Here is a 25248-nt window from a genome sequence, read left to right as displayed (position 1 = left end):
GTCCTTCAAGCTCTTGGGAGAAGCAGGGGCCTAGAGAAAGGTGCTTGTCCCTAAGGAAACATCCAGAAATGAATGGAACATTAACATTAGAAAGGGTAATTAAAGGTCTCAACAATTTTAACTTTTTACTTGTCCCCGATAAAGTCAAGGTTTCTTCTCTTTGTAGAAACCAGCTCAGCCTGTGAACAGGTCATCTCAAAGTACGTTAGGGGCTCAAGTCCGACTGTGAACATTTCTGTGAGATTGGGAAGCGAGGGCAAAGCTCAGGAACGAGGGAATGGAGAGGAATTGCCACGCGTTGCCCTCCACGCCCGGTGTGGTTGAGCAGACCCAGGTCCTGGATAGCTCAGATGCGGCTCCCACCAAGGATGTGTTTTAGCATGCGACATCACAAGGAGATGAAAGGGACGTGAAAGCAAACAAGTAGGGTGACTGTCACAGTTAAGGTGGAGACAGCCCTTGGGTCTCAGTCTCTCTGAAAGGGCTGGGGTCTGGCATGGCACTGCCTTCTTTCCCCAGAGCCTCCCCCACCAGCCTCCCGCTGTGGTTCTAAGTGCGCCACCCATCTCAGCAGCTCTGTGATGAGACGTTCGTTGGCTGTTGGCTTCCTCATTTGGAAACAGTTATTTGTCGTGGGCACTGGGCATGCCTCTTACCAGCTGTGGTCCTGGATCAATCACTTGAGTCGTCTCATCCACAAATGGGGTCGCAAGGTCCCCACCTTGGAACACTGTCCCAGGGATCCAATGGAATCAATGCAGCAATTCCCTCAGGAGCTGGCGTCAGAAAAATCAGCTGATGGTACTTCTCCTCCTCCTCAGTCTGAGTCACGGGAAGGTGCCGTTTTTGCAGGTCTAAAACGGCGGATTGTCAGTTCTCCCCTTTGATAAGGCATATTTAACCCGCTGTTAAGTATAAGCAGGCTCAAACCTCAAAGTCCCCGAGACTTCCGCTCCGACGCGTCTACAGGGGATGGTGTGTAGGCAGATGGCCGCTGACCCTGGTTGCACGGATGCCAAAGTGAGCTCCTTCTCCTGCCGTGTGCCCGGAGAAAAGGCTGCCTGTCCCGGGGGGGTCAGTGCTGGGAGCCTTTTGAGCGGCCGCCAGGTGATGTAACTGGGGTCCTTTTGTGGGTTTCACTATTGGCACCTGGTTAATGGGATGGGGATTTAGGGACGCAGCACTGCTACTGTCTTTTCCTGTCCCGTGCGGCACAGCCCTGAGCTCCTCGACAGTAGGCAGGCCTCCCCGGCTGGGTTTTCGGGTGTTCGCGCTCCTGTTTCTGGGGCCCATGCCCTTCGAGAACACAGGTTTGATTCCGCTGCTTTTCCTTCAGGTTTCACAGTGAGAAAACTGCTCCCACCATCCCAGCTGGCCCTTTCTTTTTAAGTGGTGGGAAGATGCCCCATTATAACCTGTTTTTTCTTTTCTCTTTCCCTTTGCAAAGACTGTTGTGGGGCGGGGGGAAGTGCACACGATTTCTGAAGCCACGGAAACATGATCCTTGTGCCCTTGTGTGTCTGACAGGCACCTTTGAAGTAGCCGCATCCGCATGGCCCTGTGGCCCCCCCTTCTGTGGCTCTGCTCCCCCCCCCCCCCCCCCCCCCGTGTATGTGGCCTGAGGGCCCGCCTTCCAGCGATGGTGGCAGCCCCAGCCTGCCCTTGGGCACTTTGCTGCCCTTGGGCATTTTCTCCATCACTCCCTATTTCTCCCATATGGTTCAAACCCACCTAGAGTAGGTTACATTTAATGGGGTGAGAAAAGCCCACACCGTAAGAGAAAAGTTGCAGGTGAGGTCAAGCCGCTTCCTCCTGGGAGGGAGAATGATTTTCTCCTCTCTGGCTTCCGCACCAGAAATTCATACAAAAGAGCTCTTTTTGTGTTTGATGTATTGCTTTTAAAAAACAAATCCTTCGTGTTTTTTCATTTTGGGTTCATACCTCTTGGCCGACCCAGCAGGAATTTGGCAGCTGGCGGTGCTGCTTCTCGCAAATGCTAAAAGCTGCCTCACCCGAGAGTCACTGGCTGCTGGGAAGCCTGGATGCGGGGCCGGGACCCCGGGAGCGTGGGGCGCCTCCTTCCGGTCCGCGCGCATTAAAGGGCTTATTGGTTGTCGACAGTGATCGCACACACGGGGGCTCCTTACACCATTCTTTTCGCTTGCTGTGTGTTTGAAATTTTGCATAATGGAGAGTGTTCAGGAGGGTTACCCAAGGCCCAGCGAGGTGTATGCAAGTGTTTTGGACACATCCATTGCTATTTTCCCCCCGTGCAAAATCTTTCCTATAATGATTCGTGTTCAGAAGATCTTTGTTAAGGCATATTTAACCCGCTGTTAAGTATAAGCAGGCTCAAACCTCAAAGCTAAGTCACACCTAGTTTATTGTTTCGTTTTATTCTATGTACAAAGCACGCTGTCCATCACCCAAATTCTTTGCTCTAACAAGAATCAGAGGCCGTATCAGTGCCGAATCAGCACGGATAGGCAGTGATGGTGAACAGAGCGACTGAAGAAAATTCTGCCGACTTCATGGTTTCTCTAAGTGGAGAGAACACCAAAATTCTGCCGTCTGCTTCCGGAACCTCACGTGTGCTGCCGGCCGATCGAAATGACGCCAGAGCAGTAATAGTGTAGCCCGCCCGCCTTCCAGGGCAGACAGCCCCCCTTGCTGTCTGAGTCTTGACAGACCAGATCGGAGCATTCCTACTGCCTTCTGGATCTTTCTCTGCAGATGAGCAGAAACATTAGACTCTAAGAAAGGCAGCCAGATACAGAATATGTCTCTGTGATTATTTTTATGCCTTTACTCTGGAATATAAGAGCCAACATAACATCATAGGACCCTACTTCACAATCCTTCACAATTCACTGAACATGCTTGCCACCCACTAAATTAGCCAAAAAAACCAAACGAACAAAAACCATGGATTTTTTAAAATTGTTAAATTTTTTATTATTTTTTTATTTTTTAGTGATACTGTTCAAGATAGGCCAGGACACAAGGAGATAGGTACTCTTGAAAACAAGTTTAAACCTTGACAGGAGTGTAAGTTGGAACAACCTTCTGAAAACCAGTTGGGTAGTGAGCATTAGGGATCACAAGAAGTTCCTACCCTTTGATCCAGTAACCCTACTTTGTAGCAATCTACACTCAAGAAATATATGGGAAAATATATAGGAATATATATGGGGAAACCCATACTTTAGGAAACACAGGGTATATAGTCACTCAATGGGATATTATTCATCAACAGAAAGACTAATATAGAGCAATTCTTAGATCAATTAAAAAGTAGGTTAAAATAAGTAGTTAGTAGATTAAAATCTTAAAACATGCATCTGACAAAGGACTAGGAAATATGGAAAAATGGTTGAGTTGTGTTAGGATGAATGATTGCATCTTTTACTTCTGTTTTCCAGACTATCTGTAGCATGATTACGTTCATAAATCAGATATCCTACATCCTCCTGACCACGTAAAGGGGAACGTTATTTAGCCTCCACTAATTTAGAATTTATGATTATCTGGCCAGAGATTAAATTGGAATTTCCTTGGTTTATGGGCAGAAACAAAATTATAGGGAAAATGTTTAAATTACTCGAGGAATTCAAGCCCAAAGTCATACTTGAGCATATTCTTAATTAATCGAATGCATTTGAAAGAAGGAGAACTGCATGAAAAACTTTTTTTTTTCCCCCCACCACATCAGACCACAGTCGTCTGACCCAATGATTTTATTCTTTGTGTGGCATGAAATGGGTGAGGTGGTGTGTAGTGTTTGAGAAGTAAGAACACAACACATGGTGTCCGGTAGCTGGTGTGGCTGGAGGAGATGGGTCTTTCTGTTGCCTTTTACTAATACAGTAATCAAGGTCCCACATCTGCAAATTGGAGGGATTCTCTCCTACCAACTTTCTTCAAGATTCGGTTCCTGATCTTTCCAAAATGAAAATGCCATACAAAACCAACAAAACCCAACCACTGGCAATGAAAGATCTCTGGTGTATAGGAAATGGGGTGACTGCTTTCGGGACTCCCCCGTGCTCCAGAGCATGATAATACAAGTTATTCATTTTTTTACCAAAAAAGTTATTCATCCTCACTAAAAGCTCCTTTGACTTTTTATGACTTCAGGATCCTTTTAATAACACACTCATTTTATATAATGATCTCCGAGTGTAATGCAGTGCACACACCTCTCTCCCGGACCCCATCCTCGAGGCCTCCGCTCCCGCTCGTTACAGACTGGCTCTGGAGCAGGAACTTCCACCTTCCTCTTTACATTTTAATGCTTATCGTAAAAAGCGTTATGAGAAGTTCCAGGCAGTTTCATTTTGAAAGCATACCCAGCAATTTTGATTTCATTAGAACGTTAAGCTCCGTTTACTGTTCTTGGCTTTACAAGGGTCATTTGCTGGGGCCGCATTTAGCAGTAGGTCTTGAGGTGTGTCCATCCCCGCGTTTCTGCAGGAGAAGCCACTCGGGTCCCCTCTGTTGACACGGGGCACTGTCCTGTGCTGCTTTTGCCCCATGTGTGGCCCAGCCCATCGTGAGCTCAGCACGCCCCCAGTTCTGAAAATTGTGTGTGTTCCTCCAGCATATGCTGCAGGATGCTTCTCGAAGCATTGAGCATGGGTGCAGAGAGGGGCGTGCACCAGACAGCATCGGGAAGACAAAGCGGAGTCTCCAGGAAATGCCACAGTTTGGTTTGTTTTTTTTTTAAAGATTTTATTTATTTATTTGAGAGAGAGCGAGAGCACAAGCAGGGGGAGAGGGAGAGGGAGAAGCAGGCTCCCGGCTTAGCAGGGAGCCTGACGTGGGGCTCGATCCCAGGACCCCGGGATCATGACCTGAGCCGAAGGCAGACACTTCACAGACTGAGCCACCCGGGTGCCCCCAAAATGCCACGGTTTTGACTTTTCTGGGAGGTGGTCACTGAACAGTTTACTAGGGGCTTGAGGGAATTGAGGGAGTCTAGCAAAATGAAAACAGAATATACCTGTGATCAGAACCCAGCCACGCCGAGGGGTGAGAACAAAAGAAATAAGCAAAGGCAGCGGTGTTTCCCCAGGGAGCCCTGACGCCCCCTCCGGGGCATGGGCCAAGGGCAGAGGCTGCCCCCAGCCCCCTCAGCAGCACGGGTGAACTGCACGTTTCCCAGCTGCAGACGGGGCTAGTGAGCGTTTAGTGAGCCCTTGAGAGCTTGATCAGGTGCTCTTGCGGGCTCTTTTTTTTTTTTAATTTTTCATTGTTATGTTAATCCCCATACATTACATCATTAGTTTTTGATGTAGTGTTCCATGATTCATTGTTTGCGTATAACACCCAGTGCTCCCTGCAGAATGTGCCCTCCTCAATACCCATCACCAGGCTAACCCATCCTCCCTCCCCCCTCCCCTCTAGAATCCTTAGTTTGTTTTTATTTATTTATTTTGTTTTTTTAAAATTTTTTTATTGTTATGTTAATCCCCATACATTACATCATTAGTTTTTGATGTAGTGTTCCATGATTCATTGTTTGTGCATAACACCCAGTGCTCCATACAGAATGTGCCCTCCTCAATACCCACCACCAGGCTAACCCATCCTCCCACCCCCCTCCCCTCTAGAACCCTCAGTTTGTTTCTCAGAGTCCATAGTCTCTCATGGTTTGTCTCCCCCTCCGATTTCCCCCCCTTCATTCTTCCCCGCCTGCGGGGCTTTTCTTTTAAGCTCCCTTTCAGTCAGGTGGGGTGGGAAGGGAAGACGACGAGACGGCTCCTCTTTCTCCAGACTATCCTGAGCCCCTCAGACAAGGGCGATGTGTGCCTGTTGCACACATCCTCTCCCAGAAGACATACAGCCAAGGAGCCTTGTGTCCTTTGCCTTCATGCCACTTTGCCAGCAGGAAGAAACTGACATCAGCTACATGCCCCAGCATGCCAGGCGCTATGCCGTGTGACACATTCATTCCTCGAGGGGCCCCGGGGGGTTAAAGGGTAGGGTCCAGGTTTATCTACAAGGAGACTGGGGCTCAGCATAAGCAGGGGACCCCCACGGATGCTCCCAGCAAAGCACCTCCACTGGGGTTTCTGTGACCCCGGCTGGTGGAGGTGCTGGAGTCATAGTGGCCCAGCAGCCCCCCAAAATGGGTGCGTCACTGCCAGTTTCTGTGTAAGATCGAAGCGGTGCCTCATTCCACCGTGGACGAGGGGACACTCCTGGAAGAGCATCTCAAGCTGACTTATACCAGGACCTGGAGGGGAGGGCACGAAGGCACACCCCATGTACACACCCACCCACGTGCCCGTGCTCACACACACGCTACCAGCCGAACAATCTGACAAGTCCACATTCTTGCGATTTGTTCGGGGCGTCTTGGCCTTGATAAGTTCCAGCTTCGGGACACGGCCGACGGCAGTGTTGTATATAGGTCAGAGTATTAACTACAAGGGCAAGCTCATTTCCTACGCGTGTTCACATCTTTTTTTTTTTTTTTTTAAGATTTTATTTATTTATTTGAGACAGAGAGAATGAGAGACAGAGAGCAGGAGAGGGAGGAGGGTCAGAGGGAGAAGCAGACTCCCCGCTGAGCAGGGAGCCTGACGTGGGACTCGATCCCGGGACTCCAGGATCATGACCTGAGCCGAAGGCAGTCGCTTAACCAACTGAGCCACCCAGGCGCCCCGCGTGTTCACATCTTTAAATGCAGTCTGGGTTTGCCGTGCTCTGACCTGTTCCCACCATGATGTGAGCCGTCTGCCCCGGATCTCTGGCACCTCGCTTTGCCCCTCCGTTGTAGGTGGCCCACATGGCCGCGTGTGGCTGATTACCCTTCCCGGTGAGGTCTTTGCTCCCCGGTTTGATGATGCATTCAGCAAGAAATACAACGTGGCTTAAGATCCCTTTCCATTCCCCCATCTCTCTGACATGGCATTTTAATTATTAGGAATCCAGTCAATAAATATTTGTTACTAAAAACTCCATTCCACTGACTTCCCCCGTCATGGTTTCTCATGGTTCAGGATGCCTTTAAAAAGTTGTTTTTTCGTTTTTTGGTTTTTGTTTTAAGAAAAACGAAACAAAGAAAATGCACAGGCAAGATTTATGTATTTGGTTGGGGGAGGGGAAATTAAACTTCTCATAATAGTTTTTAAATTAAATTTCGTACTTGTCCAAATCCTTTCCTTCTCCACCCCTTCCTCTGATATTCCCTCACTCATTAAAGCATAGGATTTTGATGGTATTCACAGGGAAGCTGATTTACTGGAATAAAGAAGTTCTTTAAGTCTTAAATGTTGGAACCTTCCCAGTGTGTCTGAACCGGGTTTCAGGTTTTACTGGCATTTTGTTGGCAGGGCGGTCTTTGGAGCCTGTCCTTATTTGAGCGCGTTTCCTGACACCTTTGGCGGTATGGTACTATGTTTTTTAGATTTAAAAAAAAAAGAAAAAGTTTAAATAGAAAAGCATATATAAACATATACAGAAGATTGATTATAAAATGTTAAGCAAAATAAAAGGGCAGTAAAACTCTCAACAATTAACAAATGGGAAGCATTTTCTCTTTAAAGGGGCAGTGAAAGGCAGGATGAAGGTAGTTATCGAAGAGAAAAGGTCCAGGAAACCCCAGGAATAGCTGACTTCCCACCTGCTCATCCTCCTCTCTCTGCACAAGTATCCTGTTGAAATACGGATACGGATACTGCCCGTCCTAGAGCGCTGGACACATGGTCGCTCCCTGCCGTTGTCGGGGACACAGACGTTCTCCAGCTGAGCTGGAGGGAAAGCTTGCGGAGGTGAGGGCAGGGGGACAGGACCCCACCTGGGTTGAGGGTGTCTCCAGAGACCAGCCACCCAGGGGATCCTCACTCCGGGGCCTGAAGCAGTATTTCCCAAAGCCCCTGGGCAGATCTGTGAGAGGAGAGGCTGAGGCCCCGTGTTGGGAGAAGGTGAGTAGGATCCTCTGAATCCTAAAGCTGGCGTCCCACTTCATGGAGACACACTGAGAGTATTTCCCCAAAGACCAGGAACAAGGCCAGGAGGCCCACTATCTCCACTTCTACTTAACATCATCCTAGGGATATTAGCCATTTTAGGTAGACAAGAGAAGGCCAACGTGGGCGTACAAATTGGAAAAGAGGTGAAACTGTCTCTGCACTTGGTGCGACAGCGGAGCTGGGAAATCTTCGAGAATCAACGATAGAATTCGCTGAAACAATAAAAGAATTCAGCAAGGGAGCCTCACCAGAAGCCGGCCTCACGGGGCCAACGGAGTTGGGTAGAAAATGCAGTTGGGGAGCGGGGGGGTTGGAAAATAACCATTTGAACGAAAATCTGTTATAGAGTTGGATTCTGAACCAGGTTTAGTTCATGGGGGCCGTAAACCCAGCGTATCATGGAGCAAAGCCGTGCATTAAAGAAAGAGGCCCCTTGTCCCGGTGAATGAAGAGTTGAGCTGGTGCTAAGCTTCCTGGTGGAACGAGCTCCGACATGTTGCTGGATCTCTGGCGGGGTGGGGTGCAAGGAGGTCTCGGGGGGAGGTCTGAGCCACGGGAGGGAGGGAGGAAGGGTGATGTTCAGGGCGGTAAGGTGGTGAAAGGAGCAATGGTTGTGAGGCCAGCTGGCAGGGGCAGGAAATTCTTGCTCCTAATTACCCTCCAAGCTGCCATGGGCTTGGGGTGGCAAAAGGGGCCCCAGTGAGGGCCTGAGTGGAGGGTGGAGCCTCCCTTTCTAGAGGAAGAAATTCATTACCTTCATGTTGCTTTGTCTGCCCAGCTGTTTCAGCAGCCTCTTGGCTCTCTGGGTAAAGAAACGATGCGAGTTTGGATGTAAATTTGGTGAAGAAAGATGGGCATTTGTGAAACAAGAATGCATACGGAGTAGGGAAAACACCCATTCAGGCAAGGCTGAGCAAACAACTTCGGTGCAAGTGTGGTAGCATTTCTTTTTTTTAAATTTAAGGTGACTCTAGGGGTGCATGGGTGGCTCAGTCGTTGAGTGCCTACCTTCAGCTCAGGTCATGGTCCCAGGGTCCTGGGATCGAGCCCCGCATCGGGCTCCCTGCTCAGCGGGAAGCCTGCTTCTCCCTCTCCCACTCCCCCTGCTTGTGTTCCCTCTCTCGCTGTCTCTCTCTGTCAAATAAATAAAATCTTAAAAAAAAAAAAAATTTAAGGTGACTCTATTTTAATTCTAAAAAACTGCAAGAACCCCATTCCGGTTTTACACTTTGGGTGTACATTTTCATAACTTTCCAGGAAAACGTATAACCCCCAGGACTGCCAAATTTATACAACTCGAAAATGCATTTTAAGAGACTGGTGGCATTTCTGCCTTCAAATTTTGTTTTGATAAAAGGAGAGATGTTTTTGGCAGTGACTCACAAAGTGGGCCTCTGAGCCAGGCAAACCTGGTTAACTGTTCTGGGACCTCACCAGGCCGTTAACCTCAGCAAGCCACCACTTCCTCGTGAGTAAAATGAGACCACGTGGCAATGGCCATCACGAGAGCCACCGGATTGTTTAAGTGAGAAAATTGCCCAAATTAAGGGCCCAGGCACATGGTTGGGTGCTCAGTAAATGGTACCATTGAATTATGCAGTAACCTTGCTCTACTTTCTGAGGACCTAAAGATCCCATTCTTTACCTGTGATTGAAGATACATGTCTCATTAATTAATTAGCTCACAAGACTTTGGAAAAAATTCTTTTTTTTTTTTAAAGATTTGTTTATTTTAGAGAGAGAGTGAGCACCTGAGCAGCGGGGAGGGGCAGAGGAAGAGGGAGAGAGAATCTCAAACAGATTCCGCACTGAGCACAGAGCCTGATGCGGGGCTTGATCCCATGATCCTGAGATCATGATCTGAGCCGGAATCAAGAGTCAAATGCTTAACCAGCTGAGCCACCCAGGTGCCCTGGCCTTGGAGAAATTTTTAAAGTGAGTGGGGAAAATGGTGCTGTGTTGGTTGGTGTACTTAACTGTTGGAAGCCTGTCATAATGAGGTAGTGATCAAGAGTACAAGTGCCGTGTATGTGTGTGTGAGAGAGAGACAGAGAGAGACTGAGAAGGACAGAGGGGGAGAGACTGAGACTGTCCTATCCCTTAACATGCTTCATGGGGCTGAAAACTACTCAGGTGACCGTGAATGAAGTCAATCTCGGGGAACAGAACACTAACAAGGAACTCAGACATTTCCCAGTACAGTCTTGTATACAGTGGCACTCACTGGTGTACCCTTTCTGATTGCCAATCCCTTATGCCTTTCCCTCTTTGCCCTTGTCCTCAACTACCAATCACCACCTTAGCTCTAGAAAATAAAATCTCTTCATTTGTGGGCATGTTTCCGTGTTATTTTAGAGGATAGAAAAAGAATGTAGTACTTTATTTTAGGAGTTGTGATGGCCAGAGGAGAAAGGGGGCTTTTTCATGTTGTAGCTCTGGGGATTTTTCAAGAAATACAGTTTTTTAAAAAAAATCATTGAGGGGCGCCTGGGTGGCTCAGTCGGTTGGGCGACTGCCTTCGGCTCAGGTCATGATCCTGGAGTCCCGGGATCGAGTCCCGCATCGGCCTCCCTGCTCGGCAGGGAGTCTGCTTCTCCCTCTGATCCTCCCCCCTCTCATGTGCTCTCTCTCATTCTCTCTCTCTCAAATAAATAAATAAAATCTTAAAAAAAAAAATCATTGAGAAATAGCTTTTGATGCAGTGCCAGGACACCAGCCTTTGCACCAGCTGTATCCTGATTACCTAGGGCATACCCACTCTCTCTGGAGATTGGGATTCGATGGGTCTAAGATGAGGCCTTAACATCTATGTGTTTTGGTTTTGGTTTGGTTTGTTTTTTTTTTTTCTTAAAACTCCACAGGTGGTTCCAATGTGCATCTTCGTTAAAGGACCTAACCCTAGAGGCACCTTTGATTCTGTGACCTTGATTCTATGGTCAGGATCTCGCATTTGTTGAGCTTGGTGGTTTCTAGCAAGGACTGAGTCACCTGTTAAAACTGAGTGAAAAATGCAGCACAAAACATCTAAACATCTTCTCAGCTTTTTCTAATGTTTTAATGAAGAGGATTGAGAATCTTAAAATGGTTTCCCTTGTGACCTGTATCTTGTTAAATGGGAAGAATGCTCTGTGGAATGTCGGGAGACCTGGTCATTTGGGCTGATCTCTACCAGACCTGGTGCATACCTTCCTGAGAAAGTCCAGTGTCTATCTGGCCTGACGGTCGGGGGTGAAGTGGAACCTCAGTTCAGGTTCATAGGCATAAATTCCTTAACTCAGTCCATGGAAATGGGACTCACTGGTTGATCCTCACGTTTTGCGAATGATACAGAACTGCAGGTGCAAAGAGATTTGAGGCAGACCAGGAGTACTAAAGCCATTTCAAGAAGAAATAGAAAAGGCTTCCCTTGGAATTGTCCTATAGTATCAGCCAAAACTTTTCAGTCTTGTTGATAGGCAGGACCTCAGTAGAGAGAGCATGGCCACAAAGAAAATGGAGAAAAAATGAAGAAAAAAATTCAGATCCTCTTTAAGGAAGTAAATAGTATTGATACTTAAATCTGTTAAAGACAACACAAAAAAATACAGACCAGTATCATTTCTGAGCATCGATACAGAAGTAATAAATATTAAGAAACAGAATCCAACACCACATTAAGAAAACAATACACCACGATCAAATATTTTTTTCCAGGAATGCAAGGTTGGTTCAATATTGGAAAAAATAAATTAATATATTTATAGATATATTGGTTCTTTAATATGTTAATAGAGTGAAGGAGGAAAAACATATGGTCATCTCCATAGATACTGAAAAAGCATTTCATAAAATTCAACATCTGTCTTGATAAATACGTTCCCAAAATAAGAATTAATGGATATTTTCTTAATGTGATTGCATGTGTGTGTGAATACTACAGATAGTGTCTTAGTTAGTGGAGGAACCCTAAAAACTAAGGGTTCCACTAAGGACAGAAACAAGGCAAGGATACTCACTCTCTCTACTTCTACTTAACATTGCACTGAAGGCATTAGCCAATCCAAATAGAGGCATAATTGAAAAGAGAAAAAAAACTACCTCTATTTGCAGATGTTCTGATAGTATGCCTAGAAAACCTTAGAGAATCATTGATTCTCTAATTCAAACAATAAAAGAATTCAATGAGGGAGCAAGATATAAAATTAATGGGCAGGAATCTGTAGTCTTTGTTTATACAAACAATAACCAGCAAAAGATATTATGGTATGCAATCACAATAGCAAGAGATAAGATTAAAATACCTAATGAATGAACTTAAAAAAAACATGTAAAATTTACATGAGATGATTTTGAAACATCTGAAATCCACAAAAGTAACCTGGAAAAAATGTAAGACGTTGTCTGCTGGTAGATAGGACAGTTTGCCATCACCAAAATATCAGTCCTCCCCAAGTTAATTTATAAATTTAATGCACTTATGCCAAAAATACCATTTTAAACAATTAAGCTAGACAAGTAGATGCTAATGTTCATTTAGAAAAGTAAATTTGCAATAATAATCAGGAAAACAATGAAAATGAAAAGCCATGAGGTGTTACTAGCCTTGGTGGATTTTATTTTATTTTATTTTATTTATTTATTTATTTATTTTTTAAAGATTTTATTTATTTATTTGAGAGAGAGAGAATGAGAGAGAGCATGAGAGGGAGGAGGGTCAGAGGGAGAAGCAGACTCCCTGCTGAGCAGGGAGCCTGATGCGGGACTCGATCCCAGGACTCCAGGATCATGACCTGAGCCGAAGGCAGTCGCTTAACCAACTGAGCCACCCAGGTGCCCTTATTTTATTTTTAAAAAATTTTTATTGTTATGTTAATCACCATACATTACATCATTAGTTTTTGATGTAGTGTTCCATGATTCATTGTTTGTGCATAACACCCAGTGCTCCATGCAGAACGTGCCCTCTTTAATACCCATCACCAGGCTAACCCATCCTCCCACCCCCCCTCCCCTCTAGAACCCTCAGTTTGTTTCTCAGAGTCCATCGTCTCTCATGGTTCGTCTCCCCCTCCGATTTCCCCCCCTTCATTCTTCCCCTCCTGTTATCTTCTTCTTTTTGCCTTGGTGGATTTTAAAACACACTATAAAGCCTCTATAATTAAAACAGCATGTGAATAAATGGAAAGACTAGCAGAATGGAGTAGAAAGTCCAGAAATAGACCCAAGTGCGTAGAGAAATGTAGTATATAATAAAGGTGGCATCTCAAATTCCTAGGCCAAAGATAGACTTTTTAACAATGATCCTGGAACAATTTGATAGATATTTGGGGGGAAAAAAGATAAAATCAGACCCATCCCTTTCACCATTCATAAAAATAAACCCTAAATGGATCGGGGATTTAAATTTAAAGTGAAATCCTATAAGTATCAGAAACAAGTAGATGAGTTCCTGTAGAACTTGGGTGTAGAGAAAGGCTCTGAAGACATAAAAAACAAGAGGCAGTAAAAGCTTACATAAATATAAAAAAAAATCAGACATTTTTGCATGGTAAAAAAAAACCATAAACAAAATCAGAAGACAACAAACTGGGAGAAAATATTGGCAAGATGCTACAGATAAAGCCCTACCGTTCCCTGATATATAATGCACTGTTAAAAATAGGCGAAAGACGTGAACAGGTAATTCACACATAACTATCTATATAAACGGCTCTTAAATGTATGAAAAGTTTACAGGTAAGAGAAATGCAAATTACAACTACACTGAACGCCAGCTCACATGGCAAAAACCGAAAACATGTGACATTATGCTTACTGGTGAGGTAGTGGGGGCCCAGGTGTGCCATCCGTGGCTGGTTCATTAGTAATGCAGGGGACTCCAGCAGCGTCTAGCAAAGCTACATACGCATTTGCCTCCTGACCCAACATCCCACTCCTAGGAATTTTCCTGAAGATCCACTTCAACAACATAAAAATATATGAGAACAAAGGTATTCATTCTACTGTCTTTTGGAGACGACCTAAATGAATAAGCCAAGCTACGTCCACACAGTGGGACACTCCTCAGCTTTAGAAGAGAATGAAGGAAGAGCTCTAAGAACTCACAAAGAGTGTTTCCAGATTATAGTGAGTGAAAAAGCAAAACAAAACACAGAAGGCAAAGCAGTATCTGCAACATGATAACTTTCTGCAAGGGAAAAAAGGAAATAATATGCATGTATCTGTTCATTTGTGTAGAAGGACACACGGGAAGAATAAACCAGAAACTAGTGACATTAGTTGAATTGTTATTTACAGAAAGGAGTTAGAGGGAGAGATCCGGGTAGACAAGGTGAGTCGGGGAGCATGACACTTCTCAGTATGCTTTTCTGTATAGTTCTGATTCTTGGAACCAAGAATAAGAAAGAAACAAGAAATTACAGTAGGAAAGAAACAAGGATTGGAGGAGGGACCCCATAATGGGATACAGAAGTACAATTAAGCCTAACCTTATTTAGATGAATAACATAACCACACTAAAGTGAAAGACACAAAGAACAAGGCCAAGGAAATTTTAAACACAGTGTTTGACTATGTACCCTCAGGCTAAGGACAAAAAAGAACTGTAGATAAATATTGAAGGCTAGTTAGTAAGTTTGTTTTTCACAGTAGCATGGGTCAGCAATTCTGAAACCACTTTCTGTGTATTACAGTATTGAGCAAATAAGTAAATATACTTGAGATAATGGGAGCCAGATTTCTCATTATTGGAGAAGGAAGTTACAAATATAGAAAGGGGGAGAATAGAATGGACCGTGTGGTGTTGAATTGGAACTGGAGTTTCCAGTGGACCTAAGTGGTTTTTAAGGTGGATGGATGGATGGATGGGAGGAGGGGTCAGAGGGAGGAAGGCAGGAAGGCAGGAAGGAAGGAAACACACCCTTTTGCTATTTCCTAGTATCCAGATCTATTTTATAAATGTCATTTTTCTCGAGGTGCCTGAGTGGCTCAGTCAGTTAAGCATCTGACTCCCAATTTCGGCTCAGGTCATCTCAGGTCATGATCTCAGGGTCGTGGGATTGAGCCCAACTTGGCTTCTGCGCTCAGTGTGAAGTCTGCTTGAGATTCTCTCTCTCTCTCTCTGCCCTTCCCCGCCCCTGTCTCTCAAATAAATAAATACATAAATACATAAGTGTCATTTTTTGCTAGAAGGAACCAGAGCTCTGTGGAGAGAAGGCTGATTCCAAGGCTGGGACTGAGAAATTTGAAAGTGAGTCTGGAACCTCTTCTTATGCCGGAAAGTAAGGAACTGCTGAAAGATGACAGGGACGTGTCAGTAGGACATGGGAACCAGCCTCAAGGAGCTTCCATTTGCCAAATCTGGGGCAACTTGAGCATCAAAATAAATGATAGAAAAACATGTAGTCTATTAAATCAAATATGAATCCATAAATCCATTCTGATATAAATAGGTAAGTAAGTGAGGGAGAAACAAAAGCTCTTCCTTATAGTAGCATCCCATCAAGTAAACACAGAATAAATAATGAATCAAAATCATTATTTGGCAACCATCCAATAAATCATCTATTCAAACAAGATTCATTAGATGTTAAAACTAGTAGATTACATGTTATGAGAAACATGATATTTCTCTCTCCACAAGTACTTATTAATTATAATGGAAAAACAGTAACTTTGCAGTGGAAAACTTGGCATACACCACCTTAACCAAGTGGATCAGCGTTAACTCACCAACACTGGGACCCGACAACTCCATGTGCCTCCTGATGTGATGCACCAAAAAGGATACAGCCTCGCTAAGAACTTTGTTCTTGCCCAAAATGCTGGCGTGAGTCTCATCATGAGGAGATTCCAGATCATCTAAATCAAGAGGCATTTTACAAAATAACCATAATGTCTCACACTCTTCAAAAAATGTCTAGATCATGAAAGACAAAGACTAAGAATTGAAGCCAATTAAGGGAGATGACAACTAAATGCACCAAATGATCTGGATTCAATCCTAAACCAGAAAGAAGGTTGTGCTTTACTGTCAACGGCCTTTTAAGGGCAGTGGGTGAAATTTGAAGACATTCTGTAGATGAGATCAGGAGTTGGCAAACTCTGGTCTTCGGGCCAAATCTGGCCTGCTGCCTGTCCCTGTACCACTTACGAGCTCAGATGGTTTTTACATTTTTAAATGATTGGGAACAAAATGAAAAGAATGAAATCTCTATGACATTCTGGGAAAGGCAGAACTATAGAGACAATGAAGCCATCAGGGTTTGGGAGGAGGAAAGGAGGGATGAATAGGTGGGGTGCAGGAAACTATTCTACGTGGCAGTATACATTTGTCCAAACCTGTAAAGCTGTACGGTACAAAGAGTGAACCCTAATATTAAACCACGGCCTTTAGTCAATCATAATGTATCCGTATTGGTTTGTCAGTTATAACAAACATACTGCACTAAGACAAGGTGTTAATAATAAGGAAGCAGAGTGGGGGGTGAGGGTGGCTCTGGGAACTCTATACGTTCTGTAAACGTACAGCCGCTCAAAAAATAAAGCCTATTATGGGGCGTCTGGATGGCTCAGTCAGTTAAGCGTCCGACTCTTGATCTCAGCTCAGGTTTCTGGTCTCAGGGTCGTGAGTTTAAGCCCTGCGTTGGGCTCCATGATGGGTATGGAGCCTACTTAAAAAAAAAAAGATTAAAAAATTAAGTCTACTAAATTTTTTAAAATACTGTATTTTTCACATGAACAGTATATGAAATTAAATTTCTGTGTCTACAAAGTTTTGCTGAAACACAGCCACACTTACTTATTTACATGTTGTCCACAGCTGCTTTCCGTGCCCGGATTGTGGGGTTGGACAGTTGCAACAGAAACCCAGTGGCTCGCAAAGATTAAAGTGTTACTCTCTGGCTTTTCACAGAAGAAGTTTGCTGACCCCCAGATTAGATAATACTATCGTATCACTGTATGAAGTTCCCGATTTTTATCACTGTAGTCTGATTACATAAAATAAGCCCTTGATTTTTAGGAAAGACACACTGACACACAGAGGGAGAAAGAGATGTCATGGCTACAACTCTCATATAGCTCAGGCGAGAAAAATTAGAGATGGACAGACAGACAGAAATCTGGGTGTGAGGGAAGGTCATGTAGGAATTCCTCCTACGATCCTTGCAGCTCTTCTATAAGTCTGACATTATTTCAAAGAAAAAGGTTAAAAACAAAAGCAACATAGCGTGGGGCTAGGAACCAGCCAGAACTTGATCTGTGTTGCTTTTTGCTAGTTCTGTGGCCTTCCAGAAATGGTTTCACTTTTCCAAGACTGTGTCCTCTTCTGATTTGTGAAGCTCAGATGAGATAACACATGTGAAGTGCCACACGTCTCGCAAAAAAATCTGCATCAATTCCGGATGACCAAGTTGAAAGTCTACCCAGGGCCTGCAGGAAAACGGTTCCCAGATGTCTGCTCGCCATGTGGTCAAGATGCATCAGCGTCTGTCTTCTGAGCTGGCAGCCGCGTCTCCCACCAGAAGGCCCTCTGTTGGGGTAGATGGCTCGTGGTAATGGCCGTGGACACGCTCCGTGGGGGGCCCCTCCACATCCAGCAGCAGAGGATGGACTCTGATCGTCCTGAGCGGTGGGTTGAGGAGATCCGGAAATCTGGTGACTCTTAGTGGAGGGCTCAGCACATGGTCTTGAGGTCCTGTGTGTGGTAGTTCAGCGAAGGTTCACGTCCATAAAGTGAGGATCTAGGGTCAGGACTGCTGTTGGACATGGTCACAGTCATAGCTGTGGCTGCTGGGTCGGTCTCTGACTACACAAGCCTACTGGTCCATCTGCAAATTCTGTAACTGCACATTTAAGGGAGAAGGAGGTGATGCTCAGACATCCATTATTTAGGGTGCGGTGTCAGGGGTAAGAAATAGTGGCTTGTGTTCATCTTGACTGAATGATACAGACCAACATCAATAAATCCTTGGTCTAGGGCGCCTGGGTGGCTCAGTTGGTTAAGCGACTGCCTTCGGCTCAGGTCATGATCCTGGAGTCCCTGGATCGAGTCCCGCATTGGGCTCCCTGTTCGGCAGGGAGCCTGCTTCTGCCTCTGACCCTCCCCCCGCTCATGTGCTCTCTCTCTCTCATTCTCTCAGTCTCAAATAAATAAATAAATAAAATCTTAAAAAAATAAAATAAAAATAAAAAAATAAATCCTTGGTCTACTAGACAGGTGCCTCATTCCGAAAACTGAATCCACAGGACTCCCTCCCTGTGAGCAATGAAATGATTTAGGAGTAGTATAGGTGTGATCATGATGTTGGAGATGGGCAACATTAGCTGAAAACCCAGGAGTGGTTGGTATGCTAGGAGATACGGGAATTAAACAGCATCTCCAACAGAGGGTCTGACCCATCGGCATCCTTCAATAGAGGTACAGGTGGGGCCTCTGCTACTGGGGGTTCCTGGAGGGGGTTGTGATGGTGGTGTTCTTGGGCAGTCCGAATTCCCTTTTCACCTGCAGTTGAAGTACTCATCCTGTTGTACACCTAAAGAGAGGAAAGCAAATATGATGTAAAGTTTACTTATTTACAATATCCCAAGAGTGGACTGATAACAGGTTGTTACAGCTTTAAATGTCAAACCCAGAAGATAATGGAAAAATATATCAATAAAACTGCTGTATTATGGGGGCGCCTGGGTGGCTCAGTCATTAAACATCTGCCTTCGGCTCAGATCATGGTCCTAGGGTCCTAGGATCGAGCCCCACATCAGGCTCCCTGCTCGGCCGGGAGCCTGCTTCTCCCTCTCCCGCTCCCCCTGCTTGTGTTCCCTCCCTCACTGTCTTTCTCTCTGTCAAAAAACAAAAAAACAAAACAAAAAAACTGCTGTATTATGTGCCTGTGTGCATCAGTAATCAAAATTATTTGCAAGTAATAAACCTAAAGAAAGTGCTGTCTTTAAAAAGTCAACCAAATAGGAATGCCTGCGTGGCTCAGTCGTTAAGCGTCTGCCTTCGGCTCAGGTCATGATCCTGGGGTCCTGGGATCAAGCCCCTCATCGGGCTCCCTGCTCAGGGGGGAGGGAGCCTGCGTCTTCCTCTCCCTCTGCCCCTCACCCTCATTTGTGATTTCTCTGTCTCTCTCTCAAATAAATTTAAAAAACTTATAAATAAGTAAAATTCAGCCAAATAGCTAGTTCAACTGACAGTTTGTAGCTTTGCTAAGTGGGTTCAGAGACCTGAGAACTGAAAGGGAATATTTTCCAACCCCAATTACTAGTGTCAGTCTAAATGCTTTGTAGCCCCATGTGCAGATGTTAGTGCACGTGTAGATAAGAATGGGGGAGATGGCGGGGAGACGTACAGAGGATAGGCATCATCTCTAGAATTTTAGAAGAGTCCTAAAACACACACACGTTCCACTGCTCCGCCCTCTCCCTGGCCACCCTCTTTATCCCCAAGAGGGGGTCACGGGAGGTCTTCTGACAGCAAGAAGTTCTAGGATCCACACAACAAAGAGAAAGCACTGTATTTAAGCACCCACCTGGTTCAACCCCCCGCATGTATTCTGTTTCCTTCTTATGGACACCCAAACAAGTGTTCCATTTCCTGGGTGACTGGAGAGATTAAGGGAGATGGAGCCCCTTCCTCGATGTTAATTCTGCCAACACTGGGATTTGAATTTGAATCTTGATCTGATTCCCTGTCTGACTTTCTGCTCTGCTGGGGTGTTTCCAAAGTTCCTGGGGAACCTTTCCTTTCCTGCCAGAAACAATAGCCCCCTCACCACCACCCCTGGGGTCCCTGGGTGGCACCGTACATCCTTGGGACTGTCGACCACAGCTTTGTGCCCACACGCCTAGCTGCCTGTTCAGAAGTCTCCGGTGCATCCCTGTGCATCACAGAGCTCTCCACCCTCCTTGCTTCATTTCATGTGGTGGTGTTACAAAAACCGCTCTGCGTTTTTTCTAAAAACAGTGCTGTGCACTCTTGCATTGAAGGCAGCTTTAAAAAAAAAAAAATCGATTGCACTGATAGAATCAGACTTTTTAAGAACTAAAATATCTTGGTATTTTAGCTTAACTTTAAAAAAAGTACTGCCTGAATATGATGGTTGGTGTTTGCAATGTAATATATATCTTTTTAAAGTTTCTGAAATGAAGTCCAGCACTGTTTCCTTTGAACTACATAGATGTCAATGGGCTTATGCAGAGCGGGAATTTATCTTCCAGTGAAGTCTTTAAAAATCAGAAATAGGGACTTATAAACATGTGACTTCCTGGATCCTCCTCCTTCTGCCTCTTCCCTACTCCCTTGATTGGGTTCTTTTTCACATATAGAAAGCATGGAGGGTAGGGGGGTGCTGTCTGAGAATGTGTCTTTCTTTTTTTTTTTTTTTTTAAAGATTTTATTTATTTGACAGAGAGAGACAACAGCGAGAGAGGGAACACAAGCAGGGGGAGTGGGAGAGAGAGAAGCAGGCTCCCCACTGAGCAGGGAGCCTGATGCGGGGCTTGATCCCAGGACCCTGGGATCATGACCTGAGCCGAAGGCAGACGCTTAACAACTGAGCCACCCAGGCGCCCCGAGAATGTGTCTTTCTGAACGTTAGGAATAAAGGAGATGTCAGAGCTGAAACTATCAGGGGGGTCAGACATCAAAGAAAAGGTGCAGCTTGCGCATTAAGAACACAAATTGAGGGCGCCTGGGTGGCTCAGTTGGTTAAGTGACTGCCTTCGGCTCAGGTCATGATCCTGGAGTCCCGGGATCGAGTCCCACATCGGGCTCCCTGCTCGGCAGGGAGTCTGCTTCTCCCTCTGCCCTCTTCCCTCTCGTGCTCTCTGTCTCTCATTCTCTCTCTCTCAAATAAATAAATAAAATCTTAAAAAAAAAAAAAAAAGAACACAAGTTGATGAAGGATGCCGGCAGCCACATGCCGTCTCCCCAGTCTATGCAGGGACAGTAAGCAGACTCAGCCTGTCACCATTGCACAGGGTGCGTGCTCCCCAGGGAAGGAGAGCAAGGGACAGGCATGGCCGAACGTGCACAGCGTGCATTATGGGAGACCCGTCCAGCGAGCCTGGCAAAAAAGCTCAGCCAGTTGGCTGCTCTTGTATCTCAGACCTACCATCTCCCCGAAGAGATGAGATCGTTCACCCAGTGAGCTGGCGGATGCATGCTTAACCTACTTAAAGCAAAGCTGAGTTTAAATACATCTTTTTAAAAATAGCATTTTTCCTGGCAATGCACCCCAAGTGTAGAAATACTGGAAAAGTCAGAAAAGTGTAAAGAAAATTAAAGCCGCTTGGAATCTTGCCCCCCAGAGACTAGGGGGGACAACGTAAAGAAGTAATTTAGATCACGAGGTGTTGCTTACGTCCCCACCTTCTGGGGATTAACCGCCACTATTGACGTGTGTCCTGTATTCTTCTAGAAATGCACGCAGGAAGAAATAGCTTACATAAACGGGACCAAACTTGCGGTTTTCAAGCGTTCCCTCTTTATCATCAGTGTGATAAGAATGTCCAGAACTATACCTCCATAGCATCATTTTAAGAGCTCCACAGTAAGGAATTTCTCCAATCATCAGAAACCTATTTAGGAAAATATATCTGTGTATTTGTTTAAAAGGGGAGAAAGTCTAGAAGAATATACACTTTTAATGAGAAGAGGGACTTGTTTTCTGCTTTGTACTTTTCTGAATTTTTTTTCAAATAATCACACTCCTCAAAATAACCAGAGCTAATATTGTGCTGTATTGTTGTTGTGTTTTTTTTTAAGATTTTATTTATTTGAGAGAGAGAGAAAGCACAAGCAAGGGGAGAGGGAGAAGCAGGCTCCCCGCTGAGCAGGGAGCCTGACATGGGGCTCGATCCCAAGACCCCGATCGTGAGATCATGACCTGAGCCGAAGGCAGATGCTTAACCGACTGAGCTATCCACGCACCCCTTGTGCTGTATTTCTTAACAATTTGAAAAAGAATATTTTAAAACATCATTAGAATCATGGTGTGTGTAGGGTTTTGCCTCCGGATTAAATCATCCGATGGAGTCCAGTGGACTTTTTTGGCTTTATCACAGATTGCTACATGATAGTTGTTCATGGGAGGATGCTATGATTTTTGTGTATTGTTCCTGATTTTTCACATTGTAAGGCTGTGATGAACAGTTGTGCCCCTGAATTATTTTGTTTCCCCGTCTGAATACTCCTCAGGATGCATTCCTGGAAGGATGGTCACTGGGTCAGAAGGTGTAAAATTTTTAAGGCTCTGGTTGCATATGAACAGACTGGTTTTAAGAATTTCTACTCCTTAATACTATCAAATAAGCTTTTGTTCATAATAAAATGGGTGCTGTAGATAGCTCTTATTGTCCTATTTAATTTTTTTTTTTTAAGATTTTATTTATTTATTCATGAGAGACAGAGAGAGAGAGAGGCAGAGGGAGAAGCAGGCTCCCAAGGAGCAGGGAGCCCGATGCAGGACTCGATCCCAGGACCCTGGGACCATGACCTGAGCCGAAGGCAGACGCTTAACCATCTGAGCCACCCAGGCGCCCTGTCCTATTTAATTTTAAAGCAGAGCTTTTAGTTCTTTTCTTGAAATATTTTTGAAGAATTAATTACTAATGTTATATCTAAACATAAAAACCATGCTTATTTTTGGTCAGCATTTTTTCAGAATAATTTTTAAGGGTAACCAATCATCTTTAAGAAATTTTAAAACAAAGAAAAAATCATCCTAATAAGGCCTAATAAATAATAAATAAAGCCTAAGTAAATCTCCCTCCCTTTTCTATGAATTTTACATCGTTGGAATAAAAGTATATGTAGTTTTTTTTACAGCTTTTTTTATTTAGCAGAGTGTTGCAAGCATTTCTTCCCACATACTCTTCATAATGTTTTTTTAAAAAGACTTATTTATTTGACAGAGAGACACAGCGAGAGAGGGAACACAAACAGGGGGAGGGAGAGGGGGAGAAGCAGGCTTCCCTCCACGCAGGGTGCCCAATGAGGGACTGGATCCCAGGACCCTGGGATCATGACCTGAGCCGAAGGCAGACGCTTAACGACTGAGCCACCCAGGCGCCCTGATAACTATCATTTTTAATGACCGTGAATTATTCCATTGACTTCACCTACCACAATGTACTCAACATTGCCCTGTTGGACACTTAGGTGATTCCACATTTTTACTTTTATAGCACTGGGGTGAATGTGGACCATTTCCTTAGGTTTGAATCCCCCCCAGTGGATCGACTGGGTCTGAATTTAAATTGTTGTTCGTTCAGAATTTTCACACAGCTTCATACTGGCCTGTCTCCTAGCTTAGTCTTAATTCTTAGAGCTTTACTCCAACCACCTGGTGAAATTCAGGACGTTCCCGTTGGCAGGGCACCCACGAGGTGCTATGATGTCCTCGGGAACCAAAGTGGTCACATTGGCAAAGTGACCCTTTGGGGGTCTGGATGTTTCAGACGCAGGAGCAGAGTAGAAAGACGGAGCACTTTCCCCGCACGCCCTGTTGGTAAACTCGAGGGAGCGCGCTGAGCTGCCGGGCACAGAAACTTCTCATTCCGCAGCCTTCGCAAACGAGGAAAGAAAATCCACAGCAGCAGGGACCCGATCGTTAGGTAACCCCCTCCTATTTCTTCTTTTTTTCCCCGTTTCCTTTTGTGAGAACATCATCAGCCCAGGATGGAAAGGCATTTATGGTGTCTCCTTTGCTAAAGCAAACTCTGGCGACTTCATTTTCAGAAATGCAAAATTCGTGAAGTTCATAAATGCCTCTTTGTTGACCATGAGCCGTGTGGTTTGGCCCCCAGAGTTATCTCAGATAGCACAAATAAATCTGACGGCCTCTAGTTGTCTCAGACTGAGCATTACCTCCCTCCCCCGTTGTCCCCTCCTGCAGAAATTTCCTCTTGGCCTTCAGCTGCACAAACTCCGTCTTCTCATCAATATGCCCTGTTAACTGCTGCCAAACCTCCAGCAGTTGAGTGCATATGTTCCCTTAATCATTTCTCTTTGTTCTAGAAGTCTGTGTTGGTTTCTAAACCTCCCCCACCCCCTCTCCTAATTCCACCATCACCATCACTGGCTTATAGACACGACTGTCTACTGTCTACATGTTTATTTAAAGAACATCCTAGGGCGCCTGGGTGGCTCAGTTGGTTGAGCGACTGCCTTCGGCTCAGGTCATGGTCCCGGGGTCCTGGGATCGAGTCCCGCATCGGGCTCCCTGCTCCGCGGGGAGCTTGCTTCTCCCTCTCCCACTCCCCCTGCTTGTGTTCCCTCTCTCGCTGTGTCTCTCTCTGTCAAATAAATAAATAAAATCTTTAAAAAAAAAAAAAAAAGAACATCCTAGATGGCCTGCCATTGAGAAGGGCTTTTGCAGTCTGCTCACAGCGTGCTAAATCATCCCCCGCCCTCTCCCCTAGAACAGTGTGTTAGCTGCCACTCACAGCCTTCGGAGCCCAGGTGAGGGGCTGCCCGAACTTTCTGGAAAGCATGAGGTTCCAAGAAGACAGTGTTACCTGTCCGCACAGACAAAGATTCCTTCTCTGTTTTCCGCTGGTCCAACCCAAGAAAAGGACGCTTTATTCTTGGAGTCCACCAGTGTATAGGAACAGTCGGTCTCAATGGGTTATTCATGGTGTCCAAGAGAAATACTTCTGGAGCTATGATTCTTGTCCGATGAAAAGTGGGCTAGGCGGCCTGCTCGCCGGGAATGCCCTGTGCCTGTGGGACCCGCCGGCCCCCTCCTGACGTGGCCAGGCTCCTCTTAGCAAGCGAAGGGGTCTTCTGGGCTCCTTGTGACCACGGTCTGCACGTACCAGTGCCCAACTCTGTCGGCCAGTGGGCACAGGGAGGCACTGTGTTGTTGCTCTCTGCTTTTAAGTGTGTTTCTCCTCTTACCCTGTGTAGACCCCTCACCCCCTGCCCTGAGAGCACCTGAAGAACCACCAGAGCGAGGGTTCAGGGCCCTTTCTCCTCGGCTCGGGAGGGTGCTATGGAACCCTGGAAACTGTAATTGGAAAGGTCCTACAAATACCATCTCTCCATCCTCCCTCCCCTGCCTCTTCCCTCCCCCAAAAGTATTTCAGAGCGTCCCCAGCAGCTGCACGGACAGTGGACCAACCCGATTTTGTCTCTGTTTAATAAATCCTACCGTGAACCATGCCCACTCTGTACCTGGTCAGCAACTTCTGGGAATGCAGAGGAAAGCCCTCCTAACACGGAGTTAAAATATGTAGAAAGTAGCTGGGAGGAAATTCTCGGTGTGAGGGATTGTTTTCCACCCCC

The 25248-nt window shown here is 45.4% G+C and overlaps 1 protein-coding gene across 2 annotated transcripts in view; it reads left to right on the top strand.

The window, feature by feature from the left end:
- HLCS (holocarboxylase synthetase) overlaps nucleotides 1-25248 on the top strand; it is a 227848-nt gene that overhangs the window by 189986 nt on the left and 12614 nt on the right. The window lies entirely within an intron of this gene.

Source organism: Mirounga leonina, unplaced genomic scaffold (assembly GCF_011800145.1).
Source record: "Mirounga leonina isolate KUSES-001 unplaced genomic scaffold, KU_Mleo_1.0 Mir_172, whole genome shotgun sequence".
Lineage (NCBI taxonomy): Eukaryota > Metazoa > Chordata > Mammalia > Carnivora > Phocidae > Mirounga > Mirounga leonina.
Note: the sequence above shows the minus strand (reverse complement) of the source record. Positions and strands in the feature narration are given on the sequence as shown.